The sequence below is a fragment of the Myxine glutinosa genome, chromosome 11, assembly GCF_964187855.1.
Source record: "Myxine glutinosa chromosome 11, kmMyxGlut1.1, whole genome shotgun sequence".
NCBI lineage: Eukaryota > Metazoa > Chordata > Myxini > Myxiniformes > Myxinidae > Myxine > Myxine glutinosa.
The window spans coordinates 44,968,985-44,993,798 of NC_136271.1; positions in this window are offsets into that span (position 1 = coordinate 44,968,985).

The following is a 24,814-nucleotide window of genomic DNA, read 5'->3' on the forward strand; positions in this document are numbered from 1 at the left end:
AAGTACAACTTCAGCTCCAGAAACAACGGCAATGGAATGAGGAAGAACAACAGAAGAACGTTGAGAGCTTCCAACAAGTAAGGAACCGTTATCAAGCATGTGGGACTACAGATGTCAATGGGGTGAACATAATGTTCACCTCCACATGATTTAATGAGTTTTAACACCTCGCAGGGGTCGTGCTCCTTGTGAGACATTTACAAATGGAAGACTATTCATTGGAATGTAGAACAGAAAACAGAAACATTCCTGTCAGTGACACTGTCATGTTTCTGCTGCACAGGTCGAGCTGCTATCTCAGCAGGTGAAATCAACTGATAATCAATTGGATGAGATGACTTCACGGATTGAAGCACTTTTGATGGATCGCTCACACCTGGAGAGCAAATGTTCTGAATTGGAACAGCAGCTCCAGGAACAGCGCAAGAAGCAGGAGCAACAGGATGTTGAGTACCGCCAACAAGTAAGCAACCGTTATCGAACAATGTGGGACTTGCTCCACACTGTCTGACCTTTGACCACAAAATAACAGATACTAAAGAGCATAAGATAATGTTTCCCTCGATGTGCGATGATTGCTGATGTGTTTTAATCACTTGCAGGTGACGCAGCTCAAGACGGATTTTCAAACTAAAGACAACGACTGGGATGAAGTGGTCTTGAAAAACAACGAAACTGTAAAGGCAGTGGAAGAAATGAAGAGGAAGTTCGAGGAATGGGAGCAACGATCTCAGTCCACTTCAAAAAAAAATTCAATCTCTTATGATTCCAAATCACTCCATGATCTAAATTCAAATTCATTCCACCCCTCCTCTGTCGTTCTTAAACGGATCACTGACGTCAAAATCACAACTAACCCAATTTGTTATAAATGTTCGTCTTTCATGAATCATCCACGTTCTAAACTCCTCCCTCGCCCCTCCCCTACAAATCTCCCCCCTTGACCCTCCCCTTCTAAACTCCCCCCTCGCCCCTCCCCTGCAAATCTCCCCCCTTGACCCTCCCCTTCTAAACTCCCCCCTTGCCCCTCCCCTCCGAAACTCCCCCCTAACCCCTCCCCTTCAAAACTCCCCCCAACCCCTCCCCTTCAAATCTTCCCCCCTACCATCCCTCTCCAATTCTCCCCCCTCCCACCTCCTCAAAGCTGCCTCCTCCCGACTTCATCTCCCTTCTATCTCATACCTCCACCTCCCCCAACCTTCTGGCCTCTGCCACCCCTCAAAGAACCCCTCACTGTGCCTCATCCCATCACCATCAAACCTTTCATCCTCATCCTTCCCTTTCTTGGAACTCTTCTGTAATCTCTGACACACGATCAACTGCTCTTCCTACCTCCTCCTCCCCTTCCCTCTCCTGCACCCGATGCTCCCCCTCTCTCCTCATTAACGATATGGACCTCAAACATCCGGGGCCTGGACAGCCTGGAGAGAAAATATTCTGAATTGGAACAGCAGCTCCAGGAACAGCGAACCGAGCAGGAGCAACAGGATGTTGAGTACCGCCAACAAGTAAGCAACCGTTATCGAACAATGTGGGACTTGCTCCACACTGTCTGACCTTTGACCACAAAATAACAGATACTAAAGAGCATAAGATAATGTTTCCCTCGATGTGCGATGATTGCTGATGTGTTTTAATCACTTGCAGGTGACGCAGCTCAAGACGGATTTTCAAACTAAAGATAACTACTGGGATGAAGTTGAAATTTGAAGAGGATTTTCACATCATCTATCTATAATTCCAGTAATCTCTGTGTGTTTGTTTGTACGTTTGTACGTTTGTACGTTTGTACGTTTGTACGTTTGTACGTTTGTACGTTTGTTTGTTTGTTTGTCTGTGACCGCTGTTTCTCGACAACCACGGGTCCGATATACTTTAAACTTGCCAGGTATATTGCTGGGGACCCGAGGATGTGCCTTTTCAAGGTTTCATATTAATCGGACAATTACTTACCGAGCTATGTCCAAAAAACGATTCAACCAATCAGAGAGCAGCGAACGATCGCGTGTGCCGAACGTGGCGGACACACTCTGCCTCGGATGGCACATTTGAGAGCGTATTCATTTATTTCACGTTTGCAAACTATGTTGGCGCTATGTTGGCGTTAAACTATGTTTTAAAACTAATAAAAACCATTTCATGTAAATAGAGGGGGGGGGGGGGGGGGGGGGGATTGTCACTGTACTCGCACGAGCAGATGGCGGAAGTGCCTGACCGCCAAGTGAAGTCCGAGCAACTCGCGGTCGAAGGTACTGTAACGGCGTTCGGGCGGGCGAAGCTGCCGGCTAAAGAACGCCAGCGGTTGCCAAGCTCCGTTTTAAAACTAATAAAAACCCCGGGGGGATTGTCACTGTACTCGCAAGCCGTTCGCCGTTCGCTTTGGCGTTGCGAATGGACCAAAACATTTCATGCACCAAACCATTTCATGTAAATAGAGGGGGGGATATAATTTTAGATATAGATATAGTACGGGCATGCCCTAGTCTAACTGAATTGAACCACCAACTATTTTGAGATCAGCGTCGGCCAAAAGGTCAACATAGGCCAAAGGTCAAACACTTTTTTCAAATTTCTAAAATCCTCACTTTTAATCCGATTGACTTGAAATTTGAAAACGATTTACATATCGGATCACGGAATTCAACCACCAACTATTTTTCAAATCAACATAGGCCAAAAGGTCAACATAGGCCAACGGTCAACAAAAATTTCAAATTTTTTAAATCCTCAATTTTCATCCGATTGACTTGGAATTTGAATGTGATTTTCATATCGGATCACTGAATTCAACCACCAACTATTTTTGAGATCAGCATAGGCCAAAAGGTCAACATAGGCCAAAGGTCAACAAAAATTTAAAATTTCTAAAATCCTCAATTTTAATCCTATTGACTTGAAATTTGAATAGGATTTACATATCAGCTAACTCAATTCAACCACCAACTATTTTTGAGATCAGCATAGGCCAAAAGGTCAATATAGGCCAACGGTCAACAACAATTTCAAATTTCTAAAATCCTCAATTTTCATCCGATTCACTTGAAATTTGAATAGGATTTACATATCAGCTAACTCAATTCAACCACCAACTATTTTTGAGATCAGAATCGGCCAAAAGGTCAACATAGGCCAAAAGATCAACATAGGCCAAAAGGTCAGCAAAGGCCCAAATTTTTAAAATTGTCAATTTTCATCCGATTAACTTAAACTTTGAAGACGATTTGAATATCAGGTCACTGAATTCAACCACGAATTATTTTTGAGGTCAAAAGGATGCTCTACCGAGTGCCATTCTACTTTGTTCTGTTTTGCCAAGTGTCGCTCAATGAGTGATTTTTCATTTGTTTGTTTGTTTGTGAACAAAATATCTCAAAAAGTTGTGATGGATTCGGACAAAATTTGGCAGGGATGTAGCATATGTCACAAGGACGAAATGATTAGATTTTGGTGAAGATCCGGATTCGGATCCGGCCACTAGAATTTTAAAGTTATTCTTCACCATTGGTATTTTGGGCCAAAAACGATACATCGCAGGATATCTCAAAAAGTTGTGGACGGATTTGGACGAAACTTGGTGGACCGGTTGGGTCTGACAAGTACAAATAGATTAGATTTTGGTGAAGATCTGAATATGGATTCCGATATGAGAATTATATATATATTTAAGTGATTCTTCACCATTGGGAGATGGGGCCAAAAACGATACATTGCGGGATATCTCAAAAAGTGATGGATGGATTTGGACGAAACTTGGTGGACCGGTTGGGTGTCCGACAAGGAAGAAGCGATTTAATTTTGGTGAAGATCTGAATATGGATTCCGATATGAGAATTATTTAATTTCTTTAGTGATTCTTCACCATTGAGTGATGTGGCCAACCAGGCCGAGGTATGCTCTCTACTGAATGCCGTTCTAGTTTTACTGACTGAGAAACATATTTTTGTGTTTCGACAGATGAATGGTTATTTCACATTTTTGGAGAAATTATTGAAGGAGTGGAAAATATCGACACGCATCCATTTAATGCTCCAGGATCTGTTAGATCTTCGCATAGTAAGTAATTTTCATCTTACTCAGGTGTGCCAATTCACAATTAATACCTGTCTCAAAGTTCAAACCACCAACCAACGTTCCGGTTCCTTGAGCTCGGTCGTGCTGATCTTTGGACTCCTCCGGTATCCTCAGAGTTCTCGCGATCGCTTTGTCGATTTTTCTGCTGTTTATTTTGCTGTGTATGTGTTTGCTGTGAGCTTGGAGGATTAGTCGGATTTTTGAGGCCTGCCCGGTTCCCTCATTAGTCGTTGTGTGTCCAAGATCGTCCTTTCTCTGCACTACTTTTTATTTTCACCTTTTCCTTCTCCCAACCTTTTACAGCACGTGTTGTCTCGCCCCTCCCATCCTCCCATCCTCCATCTTTTCCTCCTCCGGACGATGTCACCTTTCTATCCCCATTCTTTTTGTGAAGTGCATCACCAAACTCTTTCACGATCGCTTTCAACCTTTCTCTTTTTTACTCAAATCTGTTTTCACTTAACATTCAAAGAAAAAAGGAATCACTCCTCCCGTACTAAGTGCTTATATATACCTCCTCCTTCCTCCTTCCGTGTTGGTTAATCCCTTTTATTGCAATTCACTCTTCTTCCTTTTTCAAAGGCTGTTTTCAAATCCCCCTTTCAATCATTCCATTTGAAAAAATAAATCTCTTACATTTCTTCCCTTCTCCAATCTCTAAACTCACCTTTATATCACCCCTCCTTTAACGTTTTCAAATGTATCTCTGACTTGAAAATCTCAACAACCCCAGTTTGCATTGGATGAATGTGGGAGGAGGCAGATTTGTGGGTGAGTTAAGAGGAAACTTTGGAGGAGGATAGGAGGAGTGAGAGGGGAGATTTGAAGGGAAGGGGGAGGGGTGAGGGTGGAGTTTTTAAAGGGGAGGTGTTAAGGGGGGGTTGAAGGTGGAAGGGTGAGGGTGGAGTTTTTAAGGGGAGGTGTTAAGGGGGGTCTAAGGGGAAGGGGGAGGGGTGAGGGTGGAGTTTTTAAGGGGAGGTGTTAAGGGGGGTCGAAGGGGGAGGGGGAGGGGTGAGGGTGGAGTTTTTAAGGGGAGGTGTTCAGGGGGGGTTTAAGGGGAAGGGGGAGGGGTGAGGGTGGAGTTTTTAGGGGGAGTTGAAGGTGGAGGGGTGAGGGTGGAGTTTTTCAGGGGAGGGTGATGGGGGAGTTTGAAGGGGAGGGGTATGGGGGGGAGTTCTGAAGGAGAGGGTGGAGATTTGAATGGGAGGGTTGGGGGGGAGATTTGAAGGGGAGAGGTGTGGGGACGACAGTTTTGAAGGGGAGGGAAGAGCGGGAGAAATTAAGGGGAGGGGTGTGGGGGGGAGGGAAGAGGGGGAGAAATGAAGGGGAGGGGTGAGGGGGGTTTTGAAAGGGAGAGGTAGTGATGGAATGGGGACAGGAGGGAGTGGAGGGAGTGGACATGGAGTGGGACGCTGGTAAGAGATAGGGTTCGTAGGAGAGGAGGGAATAGACAGGGAAGGGGTTGACACTGAAGATGTACAAAAGGAGCAATTAATGAAATACAACCATCTCTCTTCCAAATCATTCCTCCACCTCCGATCCTCTACCCCACCTCATATTATTCATCACTGTGCCTCGTCACATCACCACCTAGCCTTTGGTCCTCCTCATCCTGCCCTTTCTTCCAGCTCTCTTCCTCACTCCACCACATCCCCATGAGTACCTCTGTCTACGGTTCCCCTCCACTTCCACCTCTTGTTTATGTGTGTTGTACCGTCCAACAAACAGTGATGACTCCATTTACATCTCGCTGTCCGCCAACATGGACCAACTTCTATCCACTCATCCCAACTCTCTTTTCCTCATACTGTCGTGACCAAAAATATTGGTACCTTTGCACTTTTTTAAAATAATGTCTCAAACCACCTAACTTGTGAAATTCCAATACATCTCGTGCAGGAAATTGTTGAAATTTAAAAAATCTTTTGGTATCTACATACAGTATGTATTTCTTTGGTTTACAATGGAACAAAACAAAAAAAAAAGCTGAAAAATTACGAAATCTTAGCTTATCCCACAGAAATCCTAAAATGGCCCAGACAATATTATTGGCACCTTTTAGAGGTTGTTAGAAATAATTAGATTTCAAACAGGTGATTCTCCTTTACTTTGGAATTGAACTCACCTATGGTATTAATTATTCCTTTAAAAAAGTAACTGAACTCACCTGCAATACAAGAATCACTCATTAAACCAGTTTGAATAGAGAAAAGGAGTCATTCTGCTGTTTTGTGTCACTGTGTGCACCGCGATGAGCATGGAGAAAAGAAATAATACCAGAGAATTGTCTGAGGAGGTCAGGCACAAGATTGTAGCAAAGCATGGACAATCTCAAGGCTACAAGTCCATCGCCAGAGACCTTGATGTTAATGTGTCCACTGTACGGAATGTTATCAGGAAGTTTAAGGCCCATGGCACTGTAGCCAACCTCCCTGGATGTGGCCACAAGAGAAACTTTGATCGAAGATTGCAGCGAAGGATTGTTCGAATGATGGAGAAAGCACCTCGATCAACTGTCAAACAGATTCAAGCTGACCTTTAGACACAAGTTACGATAGTTTCAACTCGCACCATCCGTCGCCAACTCAATGAAAGGGGGTTTTATGGTAGGAGACCCAGGAGGACCCCACTGCTGAGAGAGAGACAAGAAAGCCCGACTGGAGTTTGCCAAAACACACTTGAACAAGTCAAAAAAATCCTTCTGGGATAATGTCCTGTGCACAGATAAGACCAAATTAGAACTTTTTGGTAAAGCTAAAATTTTACAGAATATATAATTATATATATATTTTCATTTCATTTTTTTCATTTTTTCATTTTTACAATTTTTCATTTCATTTTTACACAAAATTTTTCATTTCTGTTTGCAGAAAACAAAATGAAGCCTTCAAAGAAAAAAACACCTTCCCTGCAGTCAAACATCACCGAACCTCTTTTATGTTTGACTGTAGGAATGAATGAGATGAATGAATGAATGAATGATCGTTGTTTTTTTATTTGTTTTTTTCTATAAATGGCCGAAACAAAACGATCATTCATTCATTCATTCATTCATTCCTACAGTCAAACACAGAAGAGGTTCAGTGATGTTTTGGTGTTGCTCTGCTGCCTCTGGCACTGGGTGCCTTGAGTGTGTGCATGGTATGGTGAAAATCAAGGATGTCCACAGAAAAAACTCCAACGTGAGCTTATATTCACTCGAATGCAACACATCTGGAGGGAAGAATATAAGGCACAAATAAGCAAACATTCCCAGACAACCTTCATTAATGCTGAGGCAATGCAAAGACAATGCGAGTACACAGGCATGTCATTAGCATCCTTACCAACTTGGAGACCACAACAGCAGAAATAAAATCCCTCCTCGCTTACAGGTAGTTTATAAGCTGTCCCCAAGACGCGCGGTCGATTCAGGGACTGCATCATCAGTAATATATTCAGGGAGGAGGGCACTGCTCGGAGATGCAACCCACAATTTCAGATCATTAACCCACCATTAAAGTTTCAGCCAGAACGCAAGACTAACAGTATAAATGCATAAAATATAAAGCAAGCAATCATGTCAACTGCAGTCGGTATCCCACCAACTCGTCACAATCCCAAGCGTTGGGGTCGACGACATTCCCAGCCGGTGCGAGTACTTTAGCTAACCGAACCGCACTCGATCACGGGAGCTGTCGGACAAGGCGAATCAGGAGAAGCTACCCCAGCATTCCCCATCTGTCACGGCACGTTGTCACCCGCCGCCCGATCCGGCCTTGGGGTTCCCGGCACTGACACCTCAACTTCGGCGATCGGATCTGCGGTGCCCCTGTCATGACGGAGCCCCTCACCCTCGGGCCTTTCCCCGCACGGCGCTAAATGTTGGACCGACACGGTCGACAAACGGCCATTCTTCAACCAAACGGTCGCGTACTGTGGATTCACCTGCACATGTTGCACCAAATCTATGGTCGGTTCGTACTTGCTCTGTCGTACCGTCCGCTTCAGATACGCGGGGCCTAAATCGACAAGTCAACCGGGCAGCGACTGTCCGCTGGCGCCGCGACGCTGAAAGCGAAACAAACGTTCGTGCGAAGTTTATTTCTTAGCCGTGCATAGTAACATACAAAGGGCGTGTAATGCTTCAGGCACCGCTTGGGGCCATTGGTACAGCCCCATCGACTGTGTACGCAATCGCATCATGACGGCCTTCCAGATTCCACCATTAAATCGTTCAACCTGGCCATTCCCCTCAGGATGATAGGGAGTAGTTTGGCTGGCAGCTATCCCCAGCCCCACGAGGAAGGTCCGTACCTCCTGAGACATAAACGCAGCACCACGATCGGAATGCACGAACCCGGATACCCGAACATGACAAACAGCTGACACAGGCAGCGAATGACCGTGGCGGAGGACATGTCCGAGCACGGAAATGCGAACGGAAAACGTGAATACTCATCAACTACGGTCAACATGTAACGTAGAGTGCTCTGCGTGGGTAAGGCCTTAAAATCAATGCTTAGCCGTTCCCACGGTCGACTCGTTTGAATGAGAGTCCCAACTGGCAGCTTATAGAACCGCGGCTTCAACTCAGCGCATACCGAGCACCGAGCACATTCGACATAGGCGTCTGATGTCCTCAATCGAAAAGGGTAAGTTGCGGCAGCGTCCAAAATGAGCAAGGCGAGTTACCCCTGGATGGCACAACGAATCATTAATGCGCTTCAGATCCTCCGAAGTCATGCCGTCGCAAATCGATGGGCGAGATAGCGCGTCGGCGGCTACATTTTCGCTCCCGGGTCGATAGATTTTGTCATAACAGTAGTCAGCTAATTTGACCCACCATCGAGATATTTTCTCATTTTTAATGCGTTGAGGGTGCTTATGGCCGTTCATTCATTCATATTTGTTGGTCCATCAGGAGATCGAATTTCCGGTCTAACAGCAAGTGGCGCCACCGTCTGACAGACTCCATGACTGCGTAATCTTCTTTTTCTATCGCAGAGTGTTTGCGTTTGCTCGAGGTCAATGTCCTGGAGAAGAACGCCACAGGCTTACCCCCTTGGGTGAGGGTGGCTGCGATAGCACAGTCGGAGCCGTCTGTCTCAACGGGAAATGGAATGTTGTCATCAATAGAATGTTTACAGGCCCCTGCGATATCCTCCTTCAGAAGTTGAAAGGCATCCTGGGCGTCCTGCATCAGAGGGAAGGCTTTGCAGTCCACCAAAGGCCTTTTTTTCTCCGAGTAGCCTTGGACCCACATCGAGTGATGTGCGAAAAGCCCGAGGCTCTGCCTCAGGGACGCGCGATCACACGGTGCCGCCATTTCTGGCAGAGGCCGAAGGCGCTCGGCATCAGGTTTTATCTCCCCGCCGGTCACTGTGTACCCCAGGAGGTCGATTGTTTTGGTAGCATAGTGGCACTTCTCCTTATTGAAGGTCAAATTGTAACGACGTGCCACCTCCAAGAATTGTTTAAAGATCGCGTCGTGCCCCTCCTGAGTATGTCCGCAGACCGTCACGTTATCCACGTAAACGAAGATGTCTTTCAGTTTCACTTTTACGAAGATGTCATCTATTGCGCGTTGAAAACATGCCATGCCATTAGTGACCCCAAACGGGATTCGATGAAATTGATACAACCTTTGTCCCGGATTGGAACCTGGTATAGGCCCTATCCGACTCCCTGATAGGTATCTGATGATATGCGGATTTGAGGTCGAAGGTACTGAAGACCCTATACTTAGCCACTTCTCTGACTAGGTCGTCTATTTTCGGCAAGAGATACGCATCTAATTGCGTAAATTGATTTATAGTCTGACAGTAATCGACGACTAATCTTTTTCTGTGATTTTCATTGTGCACATGTACCTGTGCTCTCCATGGAGATCTACTCAATTCGATAATGCCCTCGCAGAGCATACGCTTAGTCTCATCTACGATATAGAGGGCATCAGCGCGGGTATACCTCCGCGACTTCACGGTGAGGAGTCTGCAATCGGCAGTTAGGCTAGGGAACAGAGCCGGGGGTTCTATAGCCATCTCGGCTAGGCCGCATACCGAGAGTGTGTTTTCCCCTTCCCCAAAACGCATTTCCAAATGTCCGTGTCTGCGCAGGAAGTCATGACCCAGCAGCACATCGATGCACAAATCGGGCATTACCGCGAGTCGAACATCGGCATATAACTTATCATTGACTACCAGTTTGAGAGAACACACGCCTTTGGTTCGAACACACAGTCCCGCTGAGGCCAGGTAGATGCGGCGGGTATCCGATCCCACCGCCCAGCCATATCGTTGTACCAACGTTTGGATGACAAAACCAGAGCTGCTCCCTGTGTCAACAAGTGCCTCCGCGGGGATTCCTTCCACAACCACAGGCAATACGGCGCTGCGCAATCCGTGCGATATCCCCGGATGTCCGAAACGCGCCGTTTGTGAGGTGTTTGTCTCCACGAGGGTCGAGCGCCGTGTTTTCGCCGCCCGGCAAACCTTGGCGAAGTGACTTTTCCTCCTGCAATTATGACAATCGCAATTCCTCGCAGGGCAAGACACGCGAGGGTGTCTCTTGTTACTGCAAAAGTAACATTTTGCATTCTCCACGGCGTTCGGGTTTCCGTCATCTCCCGAACTCGGCAAAGCCAGCGCGGCTTCAGGAGACACTGCGAGGGACCGATCGGTTGGTGCCTCTGGCTCCGGGCACGCCTTGGCAATGGCCCCCGCCGTGAGAAAGGCTCCACTGTACGCCTCCGCACGAGTTGTCGCCAGCTGTAGTACGTGAGCCTTGTCGCACGCTTGTTGGAAAGTTAATGTGGCTTCCTCACGCAACCGCAACCTGATTGCTGGTGAGGCGATTTCCGTCACTAAGGCATCCTGCATTAAGTCATCGGTCAACTCCTCAACTGTTCGGGTTTCCATCAAACAATCTTTCCCCAGGCGTGATACGCCACTCCTGGAAATAATGCTCCTGGCTCTCCGATGGGTCTTAACGCCGGGTAGCGAGCATGTGCCTGCCATACAACACGCTTTGTTGCTTGACGAAGATGCCTCGCAACGTTGCAACGGCGTCATCATATGTGACACATTGGGATATGTAACCAAAAACAATATCACTAACGTGATAGGTCAGAATCGAAAGCCTCTGCGGCTCGGAGAGATCTGGAACCACTGCGATGTAATTCTGGAGAAAGCTGTACCAATGGGCCCATTGGTCTGCGGTGTTCGTTGCCTGAGGGTCGCCCGAGAAGACCTCGAGGCGCAGCAGGTTCTCCATTGCTCCAAGCGTAGAATTCGGAGTGAATAAAAATGTGGTGAAAATCAAGGACGTCCACAGAAAAAAAGTCCAACGTGAGCTTTTATTCACTCGAATGCAACACATCTAAAGGGAAGCATATAAGGCACGAATAAGCAAGGATACCCAGGCAACCTTCATTAATGCTGAGGCAATGCAGAGACAATACGAGTGCATAGGCATGTCATTAGCGTCCATACCAACTTGGAGACCAACAACAGCAGAAATAAAATCCCTCCTCGCTTACAGGTTGTTTAAGCCATCCCCAAGACGCGCGGTCGATTCAGGGACTGCATCATCAGTAATGTATTCAGAAAGGAGGGCACTGCTCGGAGATGCAACCCACAATTTCATATCACATGGCATCATGAAATCAGGAGATTACCAAGGCATTTTGGAGCGCAATGTTCAACCCAGTGTCAGAAAGCTGGGTCTCTGTCGAAGGTAATGGGTCTTGCAGCAGGACAATGACCCCAAACACACTTCAAAAATCACCCAGGATTGGTTCAAGACAAAACGCTGGACTGTTCTGAAGTGGCCAGCAATGAGTCCAGATCGAAATCCCATTGAACACCTGTGGGAGATCTGCAAACAGCAGTTGGGAGAAGGCACCCTTCAAATCTGGGAGAACTGGAGCAGTTGGCACAATAAGAGTGGGCCAAACTGCCAGTAGGGAGGTGTAGGAAGCTCATTCATGGCTATAGGAAGCGCTTGACTGCAGTTATTTTGTCCAAAGGCTGTGCTAACAAATATTAAGTCTCGGGTGTTCATAATTTTGTCAATACCATTTCTTTTTTTTTCTGATTTAAAAGGATATAGGCCTATTAAGTATATAATATATTCATTTAAAAGGATATATCCCACTCCTCCCCTCAAGTCTTCAAAACACCTGCTCACCACCATCTCTCATCTTCCCCCATCCAAAACCTTGATCTTTTCTACCCCGTCAAAATACTCCAAATCCACCTCAGTCAAATTCCGTGTTCCTTTCTAAAAGTCCTCGTAGTATCCATCTTGTTTATCCCATGTACCTCACCCCAGCCCTCTCCCTTCCACAGATCTCCTGATGTCCCTGTTCCCTGCTGTTGTTGTGCTTCCCTCTCTCTCCCCCTCTTGTCTCCTGCTCCCTTTATCATATGTTCTATGTGTTAGCCCTTATACGAGCCACGACATTGTATGCAAAAAAACAACAACAAAGAAACAAACAAAAAAAACATCTGCATCGATAACTGCGTGTATGCTCTTCCCTTTCTCAGCATAAATGGATTCCACATCAAGAGGTAGAGCGACCAAAGTACCTTCAGATGATACGTGAGGAAGCTTGTGCAGAACAACAGCGATGAAGATCACACCATAACATGAAGTTACCACCTGCTGTTATTTTATTCTCCAAAATATTCCCATTTGCCAACGATGTGTGTAGATCAACAAACATTATCACTCATGGGGTCACCCGTGGGGATCCCACGGGCATGGACGTGTGTGACATTTTGAGTTAGATGCTGCACATGCACATTCAGTTTCACAATACACACACAAACACACACACATATATACACATATACACACACACATATATATACACATATACACACACACACACATGTACACGACACATGCATACACACATATTCACACACACACACACACATATATATATACACATACACACACACACATATATATGCATATATATATACACACACACACACACACACACATATATATATATGTACACAAAAACATACACACAAACACACACACATGTACACCGACACACATCCCACATGTCCCACATGTATATACCCCACATCCCACATGTATATACATGTTTAAAGTGTACGTGCACTTCCCCTGCCCCCACCCGGCAACGCGGGGTATTTCTGCTGGTAACTAATAAAATAAAAACGAAGAAATATCTCTTGGTGATTTCCTGAAACTCGGTGAAATTCGATGACATTCCCTCGGTGAATTCACTCGGTTTCTCGGTGAAAATTTTCCTTTGGGCGGTGTATAATTGCTCCAAACGCAATATCTCTCAGCAATTTCCCGTCTGTTAAATTATTTATTTTACATAAGTGAATGACATGTCCATGCACACGTGAAATGGAGTTTGTTTTTGCACACGTGAAATGAACACGTGAACCTTTACTTCCGGATAATAATGTTGAATGAAATGAGAATGAAGAAATATATGTCAGCATCATTGTTGACGTTTTTGTGACGACTGTCATCAAACGGAAAAGTAATATATCTTAACGGAAAATAAAAAGCGAATTTTTAATATATGTCGACATATTGCCGTCTGTGTCATGTTGGGCGGTGTATGATACATCATGGCGCGATTTCTTTTTAATATATCTCTGCATTTTCCTGCGTGTGCGTGAATGTTCTCAATTATTGCTGACAACGAGTCTAAAACCATTGATAAAAATGAAATCAGATGGTGAGTTAGATTGGAGATAAAGGCATGAGAGAGACTCAATGGCCTTGAAATTACAGGCCTTTGAGAATTAATTTCGTTCTATAAACGGAAACTTTCATGGGATTTTATTCCCGTTTTTTTTCAACCGAGTCTAAAACTATGTTAGCGACTGTGAAAAATGAAATGATATATCGAATTAGAGTTGAAATAAAACTGTGAGAGCAAGACAGCACGGGCCTAACTAAACAGGCCTCAAAGCTATGCGAGTTAATAAAATGGTGGATATTTGTTTATATGAAGCCTCTCCCAGAAAGGGTGGAGCTACGCTTGAAACGGAGTAAGCCACACCCCCGGACAGACAGACAGACAGACAGAATCACCTACGGCTAATATAATATAGATATCATGGATTTTACAAATGTGATACAAACATCATCACTTATCATGTAAATTAATTTATCATCCAACTTCTTAATGGAACTTTTCTGCACTTACATACTGGTCCAAATTTCACACCAACATCATCATTTCATTTCGTTGGACACAGCCGCATAGGTGTTTCCGTTTCCTCCTGCCTGATCTTCTGGTAGTTGATGGGCCACGCGTGTGGTTCTCTTCCGGAGCATGGCCAGCAACCCTCACCGGGTCAACCCGAATGGTCCGACCAGTCCCAGGAAGGCGGGAGTCCCTTGGAGACTGGAGAGGTGCAAACTCAACCCGTCAAAGGGGGGCCCTTCCATAACCATGGAATTCCCTCTGTATCACCCCCATCATGTCAGGTGTTCTCGGATCTCCCAACGTCCAGTCCCCATGGGTGGGTTGGTGTGGGGTCGACCCGGGGCACTGTGCAACTTTGCATTTCCCCCAGCTCTGTGGCATCTGCGCCCCACCAAGGTCATCAGCTGGCCTCAAAAGAGGTATGGGTAGGTCGGTGGATGCAGTGTCCCCTGATCCATGAAGGTTGCGGCCCAGTCCCGAAAGGGGTGGGCCTACAAGCCTGGATCGGGAGGGAACCTCTTTGCGGGGAGAGTGCCGAGTGGCCCGAGGCACCCATGGGGCACGGCTCAATAAGAGAAAGCGAGATAGCGGATGTCCTGGTAGTGCTGCGGCATCCTGAGGTACCCCCCGCTCCTGTCAAATCCTGCTGAAACCTTGCTACCCCATGTGGTCACGAGTGCACCTCGGTCAGGCAAAGCTCATGGCCACTGCACCATGTATGCCAGGGCCGAGGGTAGACAGGTGGAACCGGGGGGGAGGTCGGCCCTACTACACGGTGGCAGGCAATTATGGGAGGGTGTGGGTTGGCTTTATGTCCCGGTGTTCGGGGACCATATTTCACACCAACATCATCGCTTGTATCAAGATAATATGGACCTGTATTTGTCACAATAAACACTTATTTATCATCAAAATACTTTGTTTTATTGAAAGGCCCTGGGACACCTGTTTATTCTCCTCGTCCATGCAAGCCTGTGAACTTCAATCTTGCAGCCTCTCACTTGAGGGAGGCACAATCCGGATTCACGTGTTTCTTGCTCTGGCCATAATCAGTGGGGAACATGTTCCCCACACTCCCTGAAGTGAGATGGTATGTCCTTGATGAAGGCATCTCCTACGAAATCTCATCCGTTCATACATAAAATATTTGCACGACTTTTTTACCATTCTGTTTGTCATGTATTGATGTTGAGTTGATCGAGGACCAGGATCCCAAACTATTTAATACGTTTATTGCAGCCGTCCTGAACCACCAGGCTTGGCTCCACCCATTCACACCACCGGAAGTGATATCTCCACTTCCGTGTCAAACAGATAAAGGTCAGCTGCTTCGCATCTGAAGCATACATATTAGGCTACATCTCCATCTTTCCAAAACAAGCAAAAACGATAATAATAAAACAACTTCAGGGCTCAAAAGGAGCTGGGGGTTTAACCATTCTGCCAGGGTGGGTAGTAGTGTAATTGGTTGGGCGAGACACATTGTGTGGAATATATCAAACAGTGTTGCCTACATTCCTTGATGCATACTGAGAAGCAAGCACAACACCGTGAGCATGGTCAGTGTGTGATGGCCTGCTTGGGACAGGTACAGGGATGGTGGAAACATCAGAGCCAAATTGTGGCAAACTAGCACCACTGAATTGTCCTCACTCATGGGGGGCTGTGTGGGAGGAAGGGTCTCTCTCATGTGAACTCGATTATGGTGATATGAACGGCCGTTAGGTGATCGCAGTAGGTATGATCTTGGTTCCTCACAACGTGATACAACAGATCTCTGTGGCTGGCTCCCAAATATGAGATCTCTGATTTTGAGTACGAACCTCAAGCTCCCAAATATGAACCTCAAGCTGGAGCAACGGCTCCGAACTCCATGACTGCTGGTACCTCTGGCAGGTTTGGCAACTGCTCACTATGCGCTCAATATCCTGGTTTTTGTTAGGCCAGAACACAATGTCTTCAGCGAGAAGTTTGGTCTTCTCGTGACAGAAATGCCCCGAGTGGAGCTTTTGGAGAATTTCCTGCTGTAAACATTTCGGGATAACAACTCGCTCTCCCTTGAGAATTATACCGTTTTCAACTGATAGCTCCAGAAGCCCAGAAGAGGCTCTGGTGTGTCATTCATGAGATCAGGCCAGCCATTGATGATGACATCACAAAGTCGACTAAGATCTGGGTCACGGAGCCTTTCTTGTTGTACAATTTGAAAACTGGTACAAGAAGGGGATACATGCTCTTGTTTCTCGCTGGCGCAAGGCTGCTGAAGTTAATGTAGAAAAATGAGAAGTGTAATAAATACATCTAGTTATCCTATGAGTAAAAAAAACCACCTTTAGAGGCCATTTTTCCCTGCAAAGCGGGGGTTGGCCTTTTTCGGGGACCGTGGTTGTTGTTGTTTTTTGGTCCCCTTTTTGAAGCAATGTTTTACGGCCGGATGCCCTTCCTGACGCCAACCCTTTTTGCCTATGAGTATTGTTATGAATTTTGGGGTAGTGATATAGATTTAGGTAGATCTGCATAGGTAGGTGCTCCGATGATCGTGGGTAGCAAGAACCACTTTGATGTACAGTAAGTCAGGGACCTGTGTAGTCCGGATGTCGGATAAGTTGGATAGGAGGGGAGGGGCAAGGGGGGAGTTTAGGAGGGGAGGGGCAAGGGGGAAGATTTGGAGGGGAGGGGCAAGGGGGGAGTTTATTTGACTGAATTTGAGTTGAAATATAAAAATTTATAAGAACAATGCGAGTAGAGATCAGGCGGCATGTTGGAGTATTAGTGTCGAGCTGTGATCAAAACGCTTGGACTGTGATTGAAATCTCAAAATGTTCAAATGAGATTTTGAACATTGGTGGTGGAACATGAATCTCAAAAAGGACGTGGACCGGTGTATCAGGTGACAGGTGTGTCCCTGCAGGCAGAATCGACAGTCTGGATCGAATGGGCATCGGTGAGACCTTCCTGTCAATACGTTGGGGTTTGCCCCTGTCTGTTTGTCTGCTCGCCTGTCGGGTCACCTGTTGGAACACAACAGATAGGAGGTGGACGAGTCACCTGCTGTGAATTGTCGGGGAACATTTGGTATGTCCCCTATTAATAATTTGCACAAGAGCAGATGAACATACAATGGTGGGACGGATTGATTCGTGAAGTAAGTGCATGTAGGATCTCTAGCACCGGAAGTGGCCGAGTATTTTTCGATCAGGCTAGTGTCAGCAGGTGACGACGTCTTAGTATATGTTGTGCTGCTGGTAATTGGGATTGTGGTGACTATGGCAAATGGTATCAGCAGCGGGAGCTCTGACGGTTTGTGAACAAGTGTCGATGTGAGGAGAGATAGACATTGAAGATCAGAGAGGTGATTGGTTGAACAAAGCATTTTGAGATGTATAGGATGTTCTGCTCTGGAAGATTGAAATTGTGGTGTACAGGTGTATATTCGAACCCTAAGGAGGGACGATGGTCGAGGTTGTCTCGGTGGTAGGATGCCTTAGGATGGTAGAGGTTGGTTGTGAGAGCTGTACCTTTTGTAGTGGCTGAAGGAGAGAGAGAAAATTGGTTTGTTTAAAATAATCGTTGGAATAATGTTTTTTTTAAAAATTAGATGATTGAAAGATTCTAATTGTGGCTGTTGGCCGAAGTTTTTTTGTTTTTCAGTAACGGAGATGCTACAAATGGCAGGTGGGTATCCTCAGAGACGCAACACCAATAGGCTGCTCTCATGGAACACCTGCACTCGCCCAGGGCGCCAAACAACCCCAGCACACCATGTTGCACACCACCAGCACGCTCACGCAGATGCACGCAGATGTTGCCGCTAGTCATGATAGAGACACCGCTAGTACAGAGCAAAGCACTGCTGAAACAAGATGTATGGCCAGCAATGGAAGAATAAACTTGCGCCATCCTAACAAGCAGAGATAGATTTATTTGATAACTGGAAGGGGGACATGCTACTTGAGTTCGGAGATAACCGGAGGTCCTTTTGTTAGATAGCCTCGACATCTATTAAAAAGGTTAGTTGGGGTTTAACAGTAGACCGGACCAGCAGGGACGATTTGGATATATCAAAGCTGTTCAAAGATTGGGGGGAACAATTTTGAAATGGTTACCAACGGCTTTAAGTGCCATCGTAGGCTTTATTCTTTTAATTTCTGTAAAGAAGCTTCTTTTAACTATGTGTATGGTGAAGCTTTTCTCCAAAAAATCCTCCCAAAGGGACCCAGAAAAAACCATGGTGTTGTCTGCTGCACGAGATCAAGATGCCTCCTCACACTCTTCTGACACCAATTATGAATCATCCCTGCACATGTCATCCTTCCGAGGTCGGCAAATTGAGTACCAGCTTGCTGGGATGAATGATCCCGGTGTGTACCCCGGTTTAGAATAGGTACACCGTATCCCTGCGCATCGTAAGAGGCGACCAAGGGTTGGCGCCAGGAAGGGAATCCGGCCATAAAAACATTGCCTCAAACAGGGAACCATGATTGTCATGGGGCCCGCAAGGCTAACCCCCGCTCCAGCGGGGAAAATTGGCCTCAAAACGATCATTCATTCATTCCTGCACCGCCCTCAACCTCCGTTTGTATGTTCCTCCCCTTCTCCCCCACCCATTGACTGATTGGATTGTGAGCATTACAAAATCCCCAAGGGGTGCAGGAATTGGATGTTCCTGTTTTTCCTTATTTGTTTCTACAAGTTCTTAGCTCGGGTCTGATTCCCGACGACTTCGCTTCGGGTCTGACTCCCGAAGAATTGCTGTCACCACATGGAGGACATGGGTTTCCTCTATGCTATAACAGCACAAGCACAGCTGGAGAATGAACCGTTGGAGAATGCATCACTGCAAAATGGCGCCGACCATGCAAGCGTCATTTCAGTTTTGATTGGCGACAATTTTACCGCCACTAGATTAAGCACTACGGGTGTAGCTTTGTCTCGGTTTTGCATAGTCTTACGTTTTCAGTCCTACGGTTGGAGTTGACGATGGCAAGAGGCCTCCGCCGGGGGAAGGGTGAGCCGGAAGCTGCTCCGGGCACTAATAGTCTAGTAGGAAGACTAGGTCCCCCTGCACCCCCCGGAGATATACTTCTAATCAGTGTTTCTAGATTGGAAAAAATGTGTAGAAAATGACTAGCTATGGCCCCAAGCTGAAAAAATGTCCCACATACCATTTTTATGCAAATTACTGCTGCCATTATCAAAAAAACGATTTTTGACATATCTCAGCCAATATTGCAGATAATTGAAAAATGAAGGTGTCTAGACCCATGTTTTGAAGGGCATAGATCATGATAGAACTATTCATAACATGATTACATGTGTCTATGGTATACTAGTATGCTAATTAGTGCTTTATTTACAAAATAATCACAGTTTTACGACACAGCAGGGTCAGAGATCATGATGTTCTCCTCCTCAGTGAATCTCTCCATCAACAGCCTCTCCATTGCCTCACACACTGTTTTGAGGCAAAAGAGGGACTTTGCGTAGGCCTTTCCACTGAGAACACCTTTGAGAGATCCACTTGTTACTAGTTGTGCCTCAAAGAGAATCTCTGCATATCCAGAACCACGCATCTTGTGTCCAGTGAGCATCCCGATGTAGTTCATGGATGTGTGGAAGGGTCCAATCGTTACTACATGACTAGCAAATTCATTTGGCCAGCGCCAGATGATGGGAAGGGCTTTCATGCAGACACCCAGATCAAATGTATTCAGGACCCATCTCTGACCCACCTCAGCAGTTGCTGCCTCGGAACGCTTCAGTAGCTCACGAACAACTGCGTTGTCTGTGATCGGTTGGTGGATAGGCGTGCAGTAGTCGACTGTTGATTTGCTGGGTGGGGGAGAACCAGTTGCAGAGGTGAAACCCCCTAGCCCAGGCACAGGCTGCAGGCCACAGCTTCCGATGTATCTGATGAAGAGCCAGATGTAGTACTCTTGCATCGTAGTGGCATAGACTGTGTCATTCTCTGCTGGCGGTGTGAATGATGAGCCTTCAGGGAACTTCGGGCCAACGCGAGTAAAGTGCAAGGGTGGGAGAGTTTTTGGTGTGTCGACCTTCAGGCTACGCTGTTGTGACCTATTGATGGTAGGTAGCATTCGGTCCTTGCTGCTCTCGAACCCGGGCTTGACCTCCTGCACCATGATTCCTCCAGCACTGTTTACAATGTTGCTGCCGTGCACACTGGTAGTGGTTTTATTCAAGTTGTCCCACTCACAGTGGAATACAAGGTTGCCCTCTCCTGTCACAATTTGTGGTGTACGATAAGTTGAGACTTCATCCAGGACCTTGGCGAGAGCAGTTTCCAACTCCAAGGCGAAATCGTAGCTCTCAGAGTGTCCAAGCCTGTGTAGTATTGTGGTGAGCTGTTTGCTTCGGAACAGGTGCCTTACAGTCACACAGAGGAGAATGTGCTTTGGTAACTTCCATTTTCCATCTGACACTGCACGGCACAGATCTTGTCCAATGGAGAAGACCAGACGCTTCACCTTTTCTGTCTCGATGCCCTCCTTGCCAGTCATTAGCACGCTGAGAAAGCGGACAAGGTCTGGAGGTAGGATGTCTTCAGGATTGAGCTCCATGTCTTCAGCTGTTGGTGGCCATGGTTGGTCTTTACACTCTCTGAAAGCCTGTAGAATACCCTGGCGAAGTTGGAGGGCAACATTTTGGTTCTTGTTTGTGCTTCCGAGTGTGAATGCTCGTGCGAGAGCATTGGAAACTGTTATGTTTGAGCTGTGCACAAGCCAGAAAGAAATGACATCACATTTGTCATGATCAACCTTCGTGAAGTGGATATGCTCCTTGATTGGGTCATTCTGTAGGCGTTTCAGTAGTTTCTCTGACCGATAATTTGAGTTCTCATATCCATTCAGTTTCAGTTCCTCGACATAGAGCAAGCGCAAGGAAGAAAGCTGTAGAACTTTATTCTGCTGGATGACCTGGGTTTGAATGTGTTCCAGTACTGAGTTGAATGCCTTTTCATGGGCGGCTGACATGCAAGCCTGCTCCTTTGGTGCTTCGGCTCTGTGAATCGCACGCTCATAGTTGTAGAATGCTGTGCGGAAAGCTTTAAAACATGACGGATGGTGTTTGGCCTCACATGCAAAGAGGTCTTTGTTTTTCACCTTTCGATGGAGTCGATAGAGACCCATTTTCTCAGCCCGTGTTTCGATTTGCTCCCATGCATTTTCTTTGTTTTTAAAGGATGGGAAGGTTGTAGGCCTCTCAGTATTGCGATGAGCATCTTTGGTCTCAACTTTCTCACAAAATATACACTCTGGCGGGAAGATGGGTTCAGCAGAACCTCCTGGTTTACGAGGAGAGTGATGCCATGATGAGGTTGATGGCCCTGGTTCTGTATCATCTCCCAGACGATGAAAGTGGCGGACAAAGTGCTTATAACACTTGCTGTGATATCCTACTCTTTCTAGGTCATCAGGAAGAGTTGCCGGGATCTGATCACATACTGATTGCATACGACATGGGGAGTCATGCGGTTGGTTGAGACGTCTATCCCGGATCTTTTGAAGCAGTTGCAGTTTTTCTGAAGCAGATCCTTTAATTTTACGGAGGGGCGTGAAATCCCCATGATCAGACATGGATGGTACATGAAGGATGCATGTAGGAGGAGAGCTTTGGGCTGCAGGTTCTACACTCCGTTTTCTTTTGGGCATGCTTGCTGTCGATGTCTACCATCACTGTTAAATGACAAATAAGAAATCACGAATGATGTTAAAAGTGCCTGTGAAAGGAGGCTCTGAGTTTTCAGTGAGGTAACAGAGGTTCTGAGTCATGTTCTACACTAGGGTACTTTTTAGCTGACTAAACCATGTTTAGTGGCATCAAAAGTGCTAATAGCTAAAACATCTAAATTCTTCCACACTAACGTTAGCTATCTAGGCCAATGAAACATTGTGCTAAGTTACTGTAGCTAGCTCAGCTGTCGTGCCTCTTTCTGGTTCAATTCATATACAGAAGTCAACAGATATGTCTCATGTTTGGCATTAACAAAAGTTTAAGTTACACCGACATTAGGAACATACTGTACATAGATGAGGCTAGCTTTAACGTTAGCTAACATGGTGCTAGCTGGCTCAGCTGTTATTCTGCCTGTTTATGATTTCATGCAGAAACTGAAGTCAAGAGTGTGAGTAACATTATAGTTAGCATCTTACCTGGCTAGATTGGAGGATGAATACCAAGAACAACACACAGATGGAATGGAAGACTGAACTTTCAACTGAGGTATTCAATAACATCAACGTTACCAATTGATACGAGCGCGCGACATTACCAATTGATACGAGCGCGCGAGCGCGCATGTTACATGGATGGAAATGTAAAATGGCAGCTATAGCAGCACTAATTTGGATCTCTAGTCTGTCATTTCTGCACTGTGATTGGATAACATAAAAAAATATGTTTGGGAGTTAACAGCAGGAGTTGGTAGATTTTACGTGGGCTGGGTGAGAAACCTTTAAATAAGCAAGTGAAAATCTCTCGCAATACAAAGTCAATGGTGGGAAGAAAAGTTGAGTGGTACCAATGTTACTGCCAATGTCCCGCCCCTATGCAAGACTCAGGAGCATCTTGTTGACATTTAACCTTGAAAATACCTGGGTTTAGACCCCTTATGTACCATGTTAAGTTATCTGCAGTATTAACGTATCCTTATCATTTGTAAAACTGATTATTTTGTAATTACAGCATTAATATGCATACTAGTATACCATAGACACATGTAATCATGTTATGAATAGTTCTATCATGATCTATGCCCTTCAAAACATGGGTCTAGACACCTTCATTTTTCAATTATCTGCAATATTGGCTGAGATATGTCAAAAATCGTTTTTTTGATAATGGCAGCAGTAATTTGCATAAAAATGGTATGTGGGACATTTTTTCAGCTTGGGGCCATAGCTAGTCATTTTCTACACATTTTTTCCAATCTAGAAACACTGATTAGAAGTATATCTCCGGGGGGTGCAGGGGGACCTAGTCTTCCTACTAGACTATAAAGGACGTAAGAAGATGCACTGCCGAGGACGAAGAGGCTCCTGTAATTCTACTCGTATCAAATTGTTTCTGCGACATGGTTCTTTAGAAACAAAAGGGACAAATGTGGAGACCAGGGGTCTATTCAATGGTAAAAATACAATACTTAATTGAGAAATTTAATATATAGGAACAAATTGTCTTAACTTGGTACAACTGCTGACTCAAGCCAAAAGTCAACTCACGTGCTTTCCAATCTCTTTTGAGATTGCAGCATCCGTCGCATGTAAACACGACTGGAATGTGGTTCATGTCCTGGGTATTGTTCTATACCGACAGCTTGATTGTATTACCTCACATTGTGTTGACATACAAAGATGAACAGCGATTTTGTAGACCTTAGGAATGCTTTGCTTTGAATTTAATTATGATAACGATTACGGCCGAACTATACTTAAAGAAGGCCCTTCGTGGTAGATTTTCAGACCGTTTGGAAGGCGCCTCGTCTCTGGCGACCATCTTAACGTGTCTCCACAGCCGTGCTTGGTTCATAAATAAACTTGTTACTTCTTCAAGAACTGGACTCGAGGCTCGGTCTACATCAGAGGGCGAGGACCGGGGTCGGGATCCCACACATACCTCCACCAGGCTGAACAGTTTATGTTTTGTATCCTACTGATAGGCCAAATCTAGATCAGGACCTGAACCAAAGTCTAATCGGCCTGTTCTTATAACCTAAATAACTCATCCACCAAGTTTTGTCACAATTCATCCACAACTTTGAGATATCGTGCTATACATAGTTTTTAGCCTTATCACTCAATGGTGAGCCTGGTGTTGGGCGAGCGGCTTGGGTGCCAGCTTAGGATCCTAGGATCCTGGGTTCGAATCCCGGTCGATCGCTGAATTAACGCCAGGGAGCTTGACTCAGCCTGAAATACCATCCTTCCGAGGTCGGCTAATTGAGGACCAGTTCACTGGTAATTCCCTGCTTGTCGTAAAAGGCGACAAAAAGGGTTGGCGGCAGGAAGGGCATCCGGCCGTAAAACATTGCTTCAAAAAGGGGACCGAAAAACAACAACAACCACGGTCCCCAAAAAAGGCCAACCCCCGCTTTGCGAGGAAAAATGGCCTCTAAAGGTGGTTATTATTTTTTATATATATACTCAATGGTGAAAAATCACTTTAAAAATTATCTGATCCGGATTCAAATTTTCACCGAAATTGAATAAATTCTTCCTTGTCACACACCCAATCTGTGTGTGACAAACCACAGAGGTTATGTGACAAAACATAACCTCTGTCCACCTTCGGTAGCGGAGGGAACAAATCAAGGGTTGCTAACTGGCACAGACACAAAAAAGTTACGCTTCATCAATGTGGCAGTTTATTTTACTTTCCAAAATCCTTACAAGCAACACCATGTGACAACATCTGGGGACAATGGGAGTGTAAATCAAGAGCAATGGCACAAATTCTAAAAGGACAATCTGACCACAATCTTTGGTGTCTTTAGCGTCAACACCAAATGTTTCTTCTTCATTTAATGCT